The sequence below is a fragment of the Colletes latitarsis genome, unplaced genomic scaffold (genome assembly GCF_051014445.1).
Source record: "Colletes latitarsis isolate SP2378_abdomen unplaced genomic scaffold, iyColLati1 scaffold0007, whole genome shotgun sequence".
In the NCBI taxonomy this organism is placed as follows: Eukaryota; Metazoa; Arthropoda; class Insecta; order Hymenoptera; family Colletidae; genus Colletes; species Colletes latitarsis.
In genome coordinates, this window is record NW_027488367.1 from 27,026,102 (window position 1) to 27,041,870 (window position 15,769).

The following is a 15,769-nucleotide window of genomic DNA, read 5'->3' on the forward strand; positions in this document are numbered from 1 at the left end:
CTTGATGTCTAGATCCTGGGCTTTTTCTGGATCGCATCACGTAGTAATGAAGTACAACACTGAAACAGTCAATTAAACCTGGTTTCCATCAATATTTTACAGGACAACGCATGTTAGGTCTAGGTTAGGCCTGGGATTTGCCCTCATCAGGGTCATACTTTCGCAGTTTTAACATACATGTTGACCTGATCGAGGGTTTTTTCCGCTTTGGATCACGTAGTAAAGTGGTACCACACTGAAGCAGTCCATTAAACCCGGTTTGGATCAATATTTTAGAGGATAACGCATGTTAGGTTTGGGTTAGGTCTAGGATTTGCCCTCATCAGGCTCATACTTTCGCATATTTCTCATACTTCATGGCTAGATCCTGGGCTTTTTCTGGATTGCATCACGTAGTAATGAAGTACAACACTGAAACAGTCAATTAAACCTGGTTTCCATCAATATTTTAGAGGACAACGCATGTTAGGTCTAGGTTAGGCCTGGGATTTGCCCTCATCAGGGTCATACTTTCGCAGTTTTAACATACACGTTGACCTGATCGAGGGTTTTTTCCGCTTTGGATCACGTAGTAAAGTGGTACCACACTGAAGCAATCCATTAAACCCGGTTTGGATCAATATTTTAGAGGATAACGCATGTTAGGTTTGGGTTAGGTCTAGGATTTGCCCTCATCAGGCTCATACTTTCGCATATTTCTCATACTTCATGGCTAGATCCTGGGCTTTTTCTGGATTGTTTCACGTAGTAATGTGGTACCACGCTGAAACAGTCAATTAAACCTGGTTTCGATCAATATTTTAGAGGATAACGCAAGTTAGGTCTGGGATAGGTCTGGGATTCGCCCTCATCAGGCTCATACTTTCGCGTTTTTCACATACTTGTTGATCTGATCCTGGGTTTTTTCTGGTTTGGATCACGTAGCAATGTGGCACCACACTGAAACAGTCGATTAAACCTGGTTTCGATCAATATTTTAGAGGATAACGCAAGTTTGGCCTGGGATAGATCTGGGATTTGCCCTCATCAGGCTCACACTTTCGCGTTTTTCACATACTTGTTGAACAGATCCTGGGTTTTTTCTGGTTTGAGTCACGTAGTAATGTGGTACCACACTGAAACATTCAAATAAACCTGGTCTTGATAAATATTTTAGCGGATAACGCATGTTAGGGCTAGGTTAGCCCTGGCACTTTCACTCATCAGAATCATTCTTTCGCATTCTTCACATACCTGTTGAACGGATCGAGGGTTTTTTCTGCTTTGGATCACGTAGTAAAGTGGTACCACACTAAAACAGTCCACCAAACCTGGTTTGGATCAATATTTTAGAGGATACTGCATGTTAGGTCTAGGTTAGCCCTGGGATTTTCACTCATCAGACTCATTCTTTCGCATTCTTCACATACCTGTTGAACGGATCCTGGGTTTTTTCTGGTTTGGATCACGTAGTAATGTGGGACCACACTGAAGCAATCAATTAAACCTGGTCTTGATAAATATTTTAGAGGATAACGCATGTTAGGTCTGGGATAGGTCTAGGATTTGCTCTCGTCAGGCTCATACTTTCGCAGTTTTAACATGCATGTTGACCTGATCGAGGGTTTTTTCTGCTTTGGATCACGTAGTAAAGTGGTACCACACTAAAACAGTCAATTAAACCTGGTTTCGATCAATATTTTAGAGGATAACGAAAGTTATGTCTAGTTTAGGCCTGGGATTTGCCCTCATCAGACTCATACTTTCGCATACTTCACATACTTGTTGAACAGATCCTGGGTTTTTTTTCTGGTTTGGATCACGTAGTAATGTGGTACCACACTGAAACAGTCGATTAAACCTGGTTTCGATCAATATTTTTGAGGATAACGCATGTTAGGTCTAGGTTAGGCCGAGGATTTTCACTCATCAGACTCATACTTTCGCATTCTTCACATACTTGTTGAACGGATCCTGGGTTTTTACTGGTTTGGATCACGTAGTAATGTGATACCACACTGAAACAGTCAATTAAACCTGGTTTCGATCAATATTTTAGAGAATAATTCATGTTAGGTCTATGTTAGGTCTGGGATTTGCTCTCATCAGGCTCATTCTTTCGCATATTTCTCATACTTGATGTCTAGATCCTGGGCTTTTTCTGGATTGCATCACGTAGTAATGAAGTACAACACTGAAACAGTCAATTAAACCTGGTTTCCAACAATATTTTACAGGACAACGCATGTTAGGTCTAGGTTAGGCCTGGGATTTGCCCTCATCAGGGTCATACTTTCGCATATTTCTCATGCTTCATGGCTAGATCCTGGGCTTTTTCTGGATTGTATCACGTAGTAATGTGGTACCACACTGAAACAGTCGATTAAACCTGGTTTCGATCAATATTTTTGAGGATAACGCATGTTAGGTCTAGGTTAGGCCGAGGATTTTCACTCACCAGACTCATACTTTCGCATTCTTCACATACTTGTTGAACTGATCCTGGGTTTTTTCTGGTTTGGATCACGTAGCAATGTGGTACCACACTGAAACAGTCGATTAAACCTGGTTTCGATCAATACTTTAGAGGATAACGCAAGTTTGGTCTGGGACAGGTCTGGGATTTGCCCTCATCAGGCTCATACTTTCGCGTTTTTCACATACTTGTTGAACAGATCCTGGGTTTTTTCTGGTTTGAGTCACGTAGTAATGTGGTACCACACTGAAACAGTCGATTAAACCAGGTTTCGATCAATATTTTTGAGGATAACGCATGTTAGGTCCAGGTTAGGCCTGGGATTTTCACTCATCAGACTCATACTTTCGCATTCTTCACATACTTGTTGGACGGATCCTGGGTTTTTTCTGGTTTGGATCACGTAGTAATGTGGTACCACACTGAAACATTCAGTTAAACCTGGTCTTGATAAATATATTTCAGGATAACGCATGTTAGGTCTGGGTTAGGTCTAGGATTTGCCCTCATCAGGCTCATACTTTCGCATATTTCTTATACTTCATGGATAGATCCTGGGCTATTTTCTGGTTTGGATCACATAGTAATGTGGTACCACACTGAAACTGTTGATTAAACCAGGTTTCGATCAATATTCTTGAGGATAACGCATGTTAGGTCTAGGTAAGGCCTGGGATTTTCACTCATCAGACTCAATCTTTCGCATTCTTCACATACCTGTTGAACGGATCCTGGGTTTTTTCTGGTTTGGATCACGTAGTAATGTGGGACCACACTGAAACAATCAATTAAACCTGGTCTTGATAAATATTTTAGAGGATAACGCATATTAGGTCTGGGTTAGGTCTAGGATTTGCTCTCGTCAGGCTCATACTTTCGCATATTTCTCATACTTGATGGCTAGATCCTGGGCTTTTTCTGGATTCCATCACGTAGTAATGAAGTACAACACTGAAACAGTCAATTAAACCTGGTTTCCATCAATATCTTAGAGGACAACGCAAGTTAGGTCTGGGATAGGTCTGGGATTCGCCCTCATCAGGCTCATACTTTCGCACACTTCACAGACTCGCTTAACAGATCCTGGGTTTTTTCTGGTTTGGTTCACGTAGTAATGCGGTACCACACTGAAACATTCAGTTAAACCTGGTCTTGATAAATATTTTTGAGGATAACGCATGTTAGGTCTGGGTTAGGTCTAGGATTTGCCCTCATCAGGCTCATACTTTCGCATATTTATTATACTTCATGGATAGATCCTGGGCTATTTTCTGGTTTGGATCACATAGTAATGTGGTACCACACTGAAACAGTCGATTAAACCAGGTTTCGGTCAATATTCTTGAGGATAACGCATGTTAGGTCTAGGTAAGGCCTGGGATTTTCACTCATCAGACTCATTCTCTCGCATTCTTCACATACTTGTTGAACAGATCCTGGGTGTTCTCTGGTTTGGATCACGAATTAGTGAGGTACCACACTGAAACAGTCCATTAAACCTGGTTTCGCTCAATATCTTAGAAGATAACGCATGTTAGGTCTAGGTTAGGCCTGGGATTTGCCCTCATCAGGGTCATACTTTCGCAGTTTTAACATGCATGTTGACCTGATCGAGGGTTTTTTCTGCTTTGGATCACGTAGTAAAGTGGTACCACACTAAAACAGTCAATTAAACCTGGTTTCGATCAATATTTTAGAGGATAACGCAAGTTAGGCCTGGGATAGGTCTAGGATTTGCCGTCATCAGGCTCATTCTTTCGCATATTTCTCATACTTCATGGCTGGATCCTGGACTATTACTGGTTTGGATCACGTAGTAATGTGGTACCACACTGAAACAGTCAATTAAACCTGGTTTCGATCAATATTTTAGAGAGTAATTCATGTTAGGTCTGGGTTAGGTCTGGGATTTGCTCTCATCAGGCTCATACTTTCGCATATTTCTTATACTTCATGGATAGATCCTGGGCTATTTTCTGGTTTGGATCACATAGTAATGTGGTACCACACTGAAACAGTTGATTAAACCAGGTTTCGATCAATATTCTTGAGGATAACGCATGTTAGGTCTAGGTTAGCCCTGAGATTTTCACTCATCAGACACATTCTTTCGCATTCTTCACATACCTGTTGAACGGATCCTGGGTTTTTTCTGGTTTGGATCACGTAGTAATGTGGGACCACACTGAAGCAATCAATTAAACCTGGTCTTGATAAATATTTTAGAGGATAACGCATGTTAGGTCTGGGTTAGGTCTAGGATTTGCTCTCGTCAGGCTCATACTTTCGCGTTTTTCGCATACTTGATGGCTAGATCCTGGGCTTTTTCTGGATTGCATCACGTAGAAATGAAGTACAACACTGAAACAGGCAATTAAACCTGGTTTCGATAAATATTTTAGAGAACAATTCATGTTAGGTCTAGGTTAGGCCTGGGATTTGCCCTCATCAGGGTCATACTTTCGCAGTTCTAACATACATGTTGAACGGATCTTGGGTTTTTTCTGGTGTGGATCACGTAGTAATGTGGCACCACACTGATACAATCAATTAAACCTGGTCTTGATAAATATTTTAGAGGATAACGCATGTTAGGTCTGGGTTAGGTCAAGGATTTGCCCTCATCAGGCTCATACTTTCGCATATTTCTCATACTTCATGGCTGGATCCTGGACTATTACTGGTTTGGATCACGTAGTAATGTGGTACCACACTGAAACAGTCAATTAAACCTGGTTTCGATCAATATTTTAGAGAATAATTCATGTTAGGTCTGGGTTAGGTCTGGGATTTGCTCTCATCAGGCTCATTCTTTCGCATATTTCTCATACTTGATGGCTAGATCCTGGGCTTTTTCTGGATTGCATCACGTAGAAATGAAGTACAACACTGAAACAGTCAATTAAACCTGGTTTCGATAAATATTTTAGAGAACAATTCATGTTAGGTCTAAGTTAGGCCTGGGATTTGCCCTCATCAGGGTCATACTTTCGCAGTTCTAACATACATGTTGACCTGATCGAGGGTTTTTTCTGCTTTGGATCACGTAGTAAAGTGGTACCACACTGAAACAGTCCACTAAACCTGGTTTGGATCAATATTTTAGAGGATAATGCATGTTAGGTCTAGGTCAGCCCTGAGATTATCACTCATCAGACTCATACTTTCGCATTCTTCAGATACTTGTTGAACGGATCCTGGGTTTTTTCTGGTATGGTTCACGTAGTAATGTGGTACCACACTGAAACAATCAATTAAACCAGGTCTTGATAAATATTTTAGATGATAACGCATGTTAGGTCTGGGTTAGGTCTAGGATTTGCCCTCATCACGCTCATACTTTCGCATATTTCTCATACTTCATGGCTAGATCCTGGGCTATTTCTGGATTGGATCACGTAGTAATGTGGTACCACACTGAAACAGCCCACTAAACCTGGTTCCGATCAATATTTTACAGGATAACGAAAGTTATGTCTAGGTTAGGCCTGGGATTTGCTCTCATGAGACTCATGCTTTCGCATTTTTCACATACTTGTGGAACAGATCCTGGGTTTTTTCTGGTATGGATCACGTAGTAATGTGGTACCACACTGAAACATTCAGTTAAACCTGGTCTTGATAAATATTTTTGAGGATAACGCATGTTAGGTCTGGGTTAGGTCTAGGATTTGCCCTCATCAGGCTCATACTTTCGCATATTTCTTATACTTCAAGGATAGATCCTGGGCTATTTTCTGGTTTGGATCACATAGTAATGTGGTACCACACTGAAACAGTCGATTAAACCAGGTTTCGATCAATATTCTTGAGGATAACGCATGTTAGGTCTAGGTAAGTCCAGGGATTTTCACTCATCAGACTCATTCTTTCGCATTCTTCACATACCTGTTGAACGGATCCTGGGTTTTTTCTGGTTTGGATCACGTAGTAATGTGGGACCACACTGAAGCAATCAATTAAACCTGGTCTTGATAAATATTTTAGGGGATAACGCATGTTAGGTCTGGGTTAGGTCTAGGATTTGCTCTCGTCAGGCTCATACTTTCGCATATTTCTCATACTTGATGGCTAGATCCTGGGCTTTTTCTGGATTGCATCACGTAGTAATGAAGTACAACACTGAAACAGTCAATTAAACCTGGTTTCCATCAACATCTTAGAGGACAACGCAAGTTAGGTCTGCGATAGGTCTGGGATTTGCCCTCATCAGACTCATACGTTCGCGTTTTTCACATACTTGTTGAACGGATCCTGGGTTTTTTCTGGTTTGGATCACGTAGTAATGTGGTACCACACTGAAACATTCAAATAAACCAGGTCTTGATAAATATTTTAGATGATAACACATGTTAGGTCTGGGTTAGGTCTAGGATTTGCCCTCATCAGGCTCATACTTTCGCATATTTCTCATACTTCATGGCTAGATCCTGGGCTATTTCTGGATTGGATCACGTAGTAATGTGGTACCACACTGAAACAGTCAATTAAACCTGGTTTCGATCAATATTTTAGAGGACAATGCAAGTTAGGTCTGGGATAGGTCTGGGATTTGCCCACATCAGGGTCATACTTTCGCATTTTTCACATACTTGTTGAACAGATCCTGGGTTTTTCTGGTTTGGATCGCGCAGTAATGTGGTACCACACTGAAACAGCCCACTAAACCTGGTTTCGATCAATATTTTTGAGGATAACGCATGTTAGGTCTAGGTTAGGCCGAGGATTTTCACTCACCAGACTCATACTTTCGCATTCTTCACATACTTGTTGAACTGATCCTGGGTTTTTTCTGGTTTGGATCACGTAGCAATGTGGTACCACACTGAAACAGTCGATTAAACCTGGTTTCGATCAATACTTTAGAGGATAACGCAAGTTTGGTCTGGGACAGGTCTGGGATTTGCCCTCATCAGGCTCATACTTTCGCGTTTTTCACATACTTGTTGAACAGATCCTGGGTTTTTTCTGGTTTGAGTCACGTAGTAATGTGGTACCACACTGAAACAGTCGATTAAACCAGGTTTCGATCAATATTTTTCAGGATAACGCATGTTAGGTCCAGGTTAGGCCTGGGATTTTCACTCATCAGACTCATACTTTCGCATTCTTCACATACTTGTTGGACGGATCCTGGGTTTTTTCTGGTTTGGATCACGTAGTAATGTGGTACCACACTGAAACATTCAGTTAAACCTGGTCTTGATAAATATATTTCAGGATAACGCATGTTAGGTCTGGGTTAGGTCTAGGATTTGCCCTCATCAGGCTCATACTTTCGCATATTTCTTATACTTCATGGATAGATCCTGGGCTATTTTCTGGTTTGGATCACATAGTAATGTGGTACCACACTGAAACAGTTGATTAAACCAGGTTTCGATCAATATTCTTGAGGATAACGCATGTTAGGTCTAGGTAAGGCCTGGGATTTTCACTCATCAGACTCAATCTTTCGCATTCTTCACATACCTGTTGAACGGATCCTGGGTTTTTTCTGGTTTGGATCACGTAGTAATGTGGGACCACACTGAAACAATCAATTAAACCTGGTCTTGATAAATATTTTAGAGGATAACGCATATTAGGTCTGGGTTAGGTCTAGGATTTGCTCTCGTCAGGCTCATACTTTCGCATATTTCTCATACTTGATGGCTAGATCCTGGGCTTTTTCTGGATTCCATCACGTAGTAATGAAGTACAACACTGAAACAGTCAATTAAACCTGGTTTCCATCAATATCTTAGAGGACAACGCAAGTTAGGTCTGGGATAGGTCTGGGATTCGCCCTCATCAGGCTCATACTTTCGCACACTTCACAGACTCGCTTAACAGATCCTGGGTTTTTTCTGGTTTGGTTCACGTAGTAATGCGGTACCACACTGAAACATTCAGTTAAACCTGGTCTTGATAAATATTTTTGAGGATAACGCATGTTAGGTCTGGGTTAGGTCTAGGATTTGCCCTCATCAGGCTCATACTTTCGCATATTTATTATACTTCATGGATAGATCCTGGGCTATTTTCTGGTTTGGATCACATAGTAATGTGGTACCACACTGAAACAGTCGATTAAACCAGGTTTCGGTCAATATTCTTGAGGATAACGCATGTTAGGTCTAGGTAAGGCCTGGGATTTTCACTCATCAGACTCATTCTCTCGCATTCTTCACATACTTGTTGAACAGATCCTGGGTGTTCTCTGGTTTGGATCACGAATTAGTGAGGTACCACACTGAAACAGTCCATTAAACCTGGTTTCGCTCAATATCTTAGAAGATAACGCATGTTAGGTCTAGGTAAGGCCTGGGATTTTCACTCATCAGACTCAATCTTTCGCATTCTTCACATACCTGTTGAACGGATCCTGGGTTTTTTCTGGTTTGGATCACGTAGTAATGTGGGACCACACTGAAACAATCAATTAAACCTGGTCTTGATAAATATTTTAGAGGATAACGCATATTAGGTCTGGGTTAGGTCTAGGATTTGCTCTCGTCAGGCTCATACTTTCGCATATTTCTCATACTTGATGGCTAGATCCTGGGCTTTTTCTGGATTCCATCACGTAGTAATGAAGTACAACACTGAAACAGTCGATTAAACCAGGTTTCGATCAATATTTTTCAGGATAACGCATGTTAGGTCCAGGTTAGGCCTGGGATTTTCACTCATCAGACTCATACTTTCGCATTCTTCACATACTTGTTGGACGGATCCTGGGTTTTTTCTGGTTTGGATCACGTAGTAATGTGGTACCACACTGAAACATTCAGTTAAACCTGGTCTTGATAAATATATTTCAGGATAACGCATGTTAGGTCTGGGTTAGGTCTAGGATTTGCCCTCATCAGGCTCATACTTTCGCATATTTATTATACTTCATGGATAGATCCTGGGCTATTTTCTGGTTTGGATCACGTAGTAAAGTGGTACCACACTAAAACAGTCAATTAAACCTGGTTTCGATCAATATTTTAGAGGATAACGCAAGTTAGGCCTGGGATAGGTCTCGGATTTGCCGTCATCAGGCTCATTCTTTCGCATATTTCTCATACTTCATGGCTGGATCCTGGACTATTACTGGTTTGGATCACGTAGTAATGTGGTACCACACTGAAACAGTCAATTAAACCTGGTTTCGATCAATATTTTAGAGAGTAATTCATGTTAGGTCTGGGTTAGGTCTGGGATTTGCTCTCATCAGGCTCATACTTTCGCATATTTCTTATACTTCATGGATAGATCCTGGGCTATTTTCTGGTTTGGATCACATAGTAATGTGGTACCACACTGAAACAGTTGATTAAACCAGGTTTCGATCAATATTCTTGAGGATAACGCATGTTAGGTCTAGGTTAGCCCTGAGATTTTCACTCATCAGACACATTCTTTCGCATTCTTCACATACCTGTTGAACGGATCCTGGGTTTTTTCTGGTTTGGATCACGTAGTAATGTGGGACCACACTGAAGCAATCAATTAAACCTGGTCTTGATAAATATTTTAGAGGATAACGCATGTTAGGTCTGGGTTAGGTCTAGGATTTGCTCTCGTCAGGCTCATACTTTCGCGTTTTTCGCATACTTGATGGCTAGATCCTAGGCTTTTTCTGGATTGCATCACGTAGAAATGAAGTACAACACTGAAACAGTCAATTAAACCTGGTTTCGATAAATATTTTAGAGAACAATTCATGTTAGGTCTAGGTTAGGCCTGGGATTTGCCCTCATCAGGGTCATACTTTCGCAGTTCTAACATACATGTTGAACGGATCTTGGGTTTTTTCTGGTGTGGATCACGTAGTAATGTGGCACCACACTGATACAATCAATTAAACCTGGTCTTGATAAATATTTTAGAGGATAACGCATGTTAGGTCTGGGTTAGGTCAAGGATTTGCCCTCATCAGGCTCATACTTTCGCATATTTCTCATACTTCATGGCTGGATCCTGGACTATTACTGGTTTGGATCACGTAGTAATGTGGTACCACACTGAAACAGTCAATTAAACCTGGTTTCGATCAATATTTTAGAGAATAATTCATGTTAGGTCTGGGTTAGGTCTGGGATTTGCTCTCATCAGGCTCATTCTTTCGCATATTTCTCATACTTGATGGCTAGATCCTGGGCTTTTTCTGGATTGCATCACGTAGAAATGAAGTACAACACTGAAACAGTCAATTAAACCTGGTTTCGATAAATATTTTAGAGAACAATTCATGTTAGGTCTAAGTTAGGCCTGGGATTTGCCCTCATCAGGGTCATACTTTCGCAGTTCTAACATACATGTTGACCTGATCGAGGGTTTTTTCTGCTTTGGATCACGTAGTAAAGTGGTACCACACTGAAACAGTCCACTAAACCTGGTTTGGATCAATATTTTAGAGGATAATGCATGTTAGGTCTAGGTCAGCCCTGAGATTATCACTCATCAGACTCATACTTTCGCATTCTTCAGATACTTGTTGAACGGATCCTGGGTTTTTTCTGGTATGGTTCACGTAGTAATGTGGTACCACACTGAAACAATCAATTAAACCAGGTCTTGATAAATATTTTAGATGATAACGCATGTTAGGTCTGGGTTAGGTCTAGGATTTGCCCTCATCACGCTCATACTTTCGCATATTTCTCATACTTCATGGCTAGATCCTGGGCTATTTCTGGATTGGATCACGTAGTAATGTGGTACCACACTGAAACAGCCCACTAAACCTGGTTCCGATCAATATTTTACAGGATAACGAAAGTTATGTCTAGGTTAGGCCTGGGATTTGCTCTCATGAGACTCATGCTTTCGCATTTTTCACATACTTGTGGAACAGATCCTGGGTTTTTTCTGGTATGGATCACGTAGTAATGTGGTACCACACTGAAACATTCAGTTAAACCTGGTCTTGATAAATATTTTTGAGGATAACGCATGTTAGGTCTGGGTTAGGTCTAGGATTTGCCCTCATCAGGCTCATACTTTCGCATATTTCTTATACTTCATGGATAGATCCTGGGCTATTTTCTGGTTTGGATCACATAGTAATGTGGTACCACACTGAAACAGTCGATTAAACCAGGTTTCGATCAATATTCTTGAGGATAACGCATGTTAGGTCTAGGTAAGTCCAGGGATTTTCACTCATCAGACTCATTCTTTCGCATTCTTCACATACCTGTTGAACGGATCCTGGGTTTTTTCTGGTTTGGATCACGTAGTAATGTGGGACCACACTGAAGCAATCAATTAAACCTGGTCTTGATAAATATTTTAGGGGATAACGCATGTTAGGTCTGGGTTAGGTCTAGGATTTGCTCTCGTCAGGCTCATACTTTCGCATATTTCTCATACTTGATGGCTAGATCCTGGGCTTTTTCTGGATTGCATCACGTAGTAATGAAGTACAACACTGAAACAGTCAATTAAACCTGGTTTCCATCAATATCTTAGAGGACAACGCAAGTTAGGTCTGCGATAGGTCTGGGATTTGCCCTCATCAGACTCATACGTTCGCGTTTTTCACATACTTGTTGAACGGATCCTGGGTTTTTTCTGGTTTGGATCACGTAGTAATGTGGTACCACACTGAAACATTCAAATAAACCAGGTCTTGATAAATATTTTAGATGATAACACATGTTAGGTCTGGGTTAGGTCTAGGATTTGCCCTCATCAGGCTCATACTTTCGCATATTTCTCATACTTCATGGCTAGATCCTGGGCTATTTCTGGATTGGATCACGTAGTAATGTGGTACCACACTGAAACAGTCAATTAAACCTGGTTTCGATCAATATTTTAGAGGACAATGCAAGTTTGGTCTGGGATAGGTCTGGGATTTGCCCACATCAGGGTCATACTTTCGCATTTTTCACATACTTGTTGAACAGATCCTGGGTTTTTCTGGTTTGGATCGCGCAGTAATGTGGTACCACACTGAAACAGCCCACTAAACCTGGTTGCGATCAATATTTTAGAGGATAACGAAAGTTATGTCTAGGTTAGGCCTGGGATTTGCTCTGATCAGACTCATGCTTTCGCATTTTTCACATACTTGTTGAACAGATCCTGGGCTTTTTCTGGTATGGATCACGCAGTAATGTGGTACCACACTGAAACATTCAGTTAAACCTGGTCTTGATAAATATTTTTGAGGATAACGCATGTTAGGTCTGGGTTAGGTCTAGGATTTGCCCTCATCAGGCTCATACTTTCGCATATTTCTTATACTTCATGGATAGATCCTGGGCTATTTTCTGGTTTGGATCACATAGTAATGTGGTACAACACTGAAACAGTCAAATAAACCTGGCTTCCATCAATATCTTAGAGGACAACGCAAGTTAGGTCTGGGATAGGTCTGGGATTTGCCCTCATCAGACTCATACGTTCGCGTTTTTCACATACTTGTTGAACGGATCCTGGGTTCTTTCTGGTTTGGATCACGTAGTAATGTGGTACCACACTGAAACATTCAAATAAACCTGGTCTTGATAAATATTTTAGAGGATAACGCATGTTAGGTTTGGGTTAGGTCTAGGATTTGTCCATATCAGGCTCATACTTTCGCATATTTCTCATACTTCCTGGGCTGTTTCTGGATTGTATCACGTAGTAATGTGGTACCACGCTGAAACAGTCAATTAAACCTTGTTTCGATCAATATTTTAGAGGATAACGCAAGTTAGGTCTGGGATAGGTCTGGGATTCGCCCTCATCAGGCTCATACTTTCGCACACTTCACAGACTCGTTTAACAGATCCTGGGTTATTTCTGGTTTGGTTCACGTAGTAATGTGGTACCAAACTGAAACATTCAATTAAACCTGGTCTTGATCAATATTTTAGAGGATAACGCATGTTAGGTTTGGGTTAGGTCTAGGATTTGCCCACATCAGGCTCATACTTTCGCATTTTTCACAGACTTGTTGAACAGATCCTGGGATTTTTCTGGTATGGATCACGTAGTAATGTGGTACCATACTGAAACATTCAGTTAAACCTGGTCTTGATAAATATTTTTGAGGATAACGCATGTTAGGTCTGGGTTAGGTCTAGGATTTGCCCTCATCAGGCTCATACTTTCGCAGTTCTAACATACGTGTTGACCTGATCGAGGGTTTTTTCTGCTTTGGATCACGTAGTAAAGTGGTACCACACAGAAACAGTACACTAAACCTGGTTTGGATCAATATTTTAGAGGATAATGCATGTTAGGTCTAGGTTAGCCCTGAGATTTTCACTCATCAGACTCATACTTTCGCATTCTTCAGATACTTGTTGAACGGATCCTGGGTTTTTTCTGGTATGGTTCACGTAGTAATGTGGTACCACACTGAAACAATCAATTAAACCAGGTCTTGATAAATATTTTAGATGATAACGGATGTTAGGTCTGGGTTAGGTCTAGGATTTGCCCTCATCAGGCTCATACTTTCGCATATTTCTCATACTTCATGGCTAGATCCTGGGCTATTTCTGGATTGGATCACGTAGTAATGTGGTACCACACTGAAACAGTACACTAAACCTGGTTTGGATCAATATTTTAGAGGATAATGCATGTTAGGTCTAGGTTAGCCCTGAGATTTTCACTCATCAGACTCATACTTTCGCATTCTTCAGATACTTGTTGAACGGATCCTGGGTTTTTTCTGGTTTGGATCACGTAGTAATGTGGGACCACACTGAAACAATCAATTAAACCTGGTCTTGATAAATATTTTAGAGGATAACGCATGTTAGGTCTGGGTTAGGCCTGTGATTTGCCCTCATCCGGGTCATACTTTCGCAGTTCTAACATACATGTTGACCTGATCGAGGGTTTTTTCTGCTTTGGATCACGTAGTAAAGTGGTACCACACTGAAACAGTCCACTAAACCTGGTTTCGATCAATATTTTAGAGAATAATTCATGTTAGGTCTATGTTAGGTCTGGGATTTGCTCTCATCAGGCTCATTCTTTCGCATATTTCTCATACTTGATGTCTAGATCCTGGGCTTTTTCTGGATTGCATCACGTAGTAATGAAGTACAACACTGAAACAGTCAATTAAACCTGGTTTCCAACAATATTTTACAGGACAACGCATGTTAGGTCTAGGTTAGGCCTGGGATTTGCCCTCATCAGGGTCATACTTTCGCATATTTCTCATGCTTCATGGCTAGATCCTGGGCTTTTTCTGGATTGTATCACGTAGTAGTGTGGTACCACGCTGAAACAGTCAATTAAACCTGGTTTCGATCAATATTTTTGAGGATAACGCAAGTTAGGTCTGGGACAGGTCTGGGATTTGCCCCCATCAGGCTCATACTTTCGCATTCTTCACATACTTGTTGATCAGATCCTGGGTTTTTTCTGGTTTGGATCGGGCAGTAATGTGGTACCACACTGAAACAGCCCACTAAACCTGGTTTCGATCAATATTTTAGAGGATAACGAAAGTTATGTCTAGGTTACGCCTGGGATTTGCTCTCATCAAACTCGTGCTTTCGCATTTTTCACATACTTGTTGAACAGATCCTGGGTTTTTTCTGGTATGGATCACGTAGTAATGTGGTGCCACACTGAAACATTCAGTTAAACCTGGTCTTGATAAATATTTTTGAGGATAACGCATGTTAGGTCTGGGTTAGGTCTAGGATTTGCCCTCATCAGGCTCATACTTTCGCATATTTCTTATACTTCGTGGATAGATCCTGGGCTATTTTCTGGGTTGGATCACATAGTAATGTGGTACCACACTGAAACAGTCAATTAAACCTGGTTTCGATCAATATTTTAGAGGACAATGCAAGTTAGGTCTGGGATAGGTCTGGGATTTGCCCACATCAGGGTCATACTTTCGCATTTTTCACATACTTGTTGAACAGATCCTGGGTTTTTTTCTGGTTTGGATCACGTAGTAGTGTGGTACCACACTGAAACATTCAGTTAAACCTGGTCTTGATCAATATTTTTGAGGATAACGCATGTTAGGTCTAGGTTAGGCCGGGGATTTTCACTCATCAGGCTCATACTTTCGCATTCTTCACATACTTGTTGAACGGATCCTGGGTTTTTCCTGGTTTGGATCACGTAGTAATGTGGTACCACACTGAAACATTCAATTAAACCAGGTCTTGATAAATATTTTAGATGATAACGCATGTTAGGTCTGGGTTAGGTCTAGGATTTGCCCTCATCAGGCTCATACTTTCGCATATTTCTCATACTTCATGGCTAGATCCTGGGCTATTTCTGGATTGGATCACGTAGTAATGTGGTACCACACTGAAACAGTCAATTAAACCTGGTTTCGATCAATATTTTAGAGGA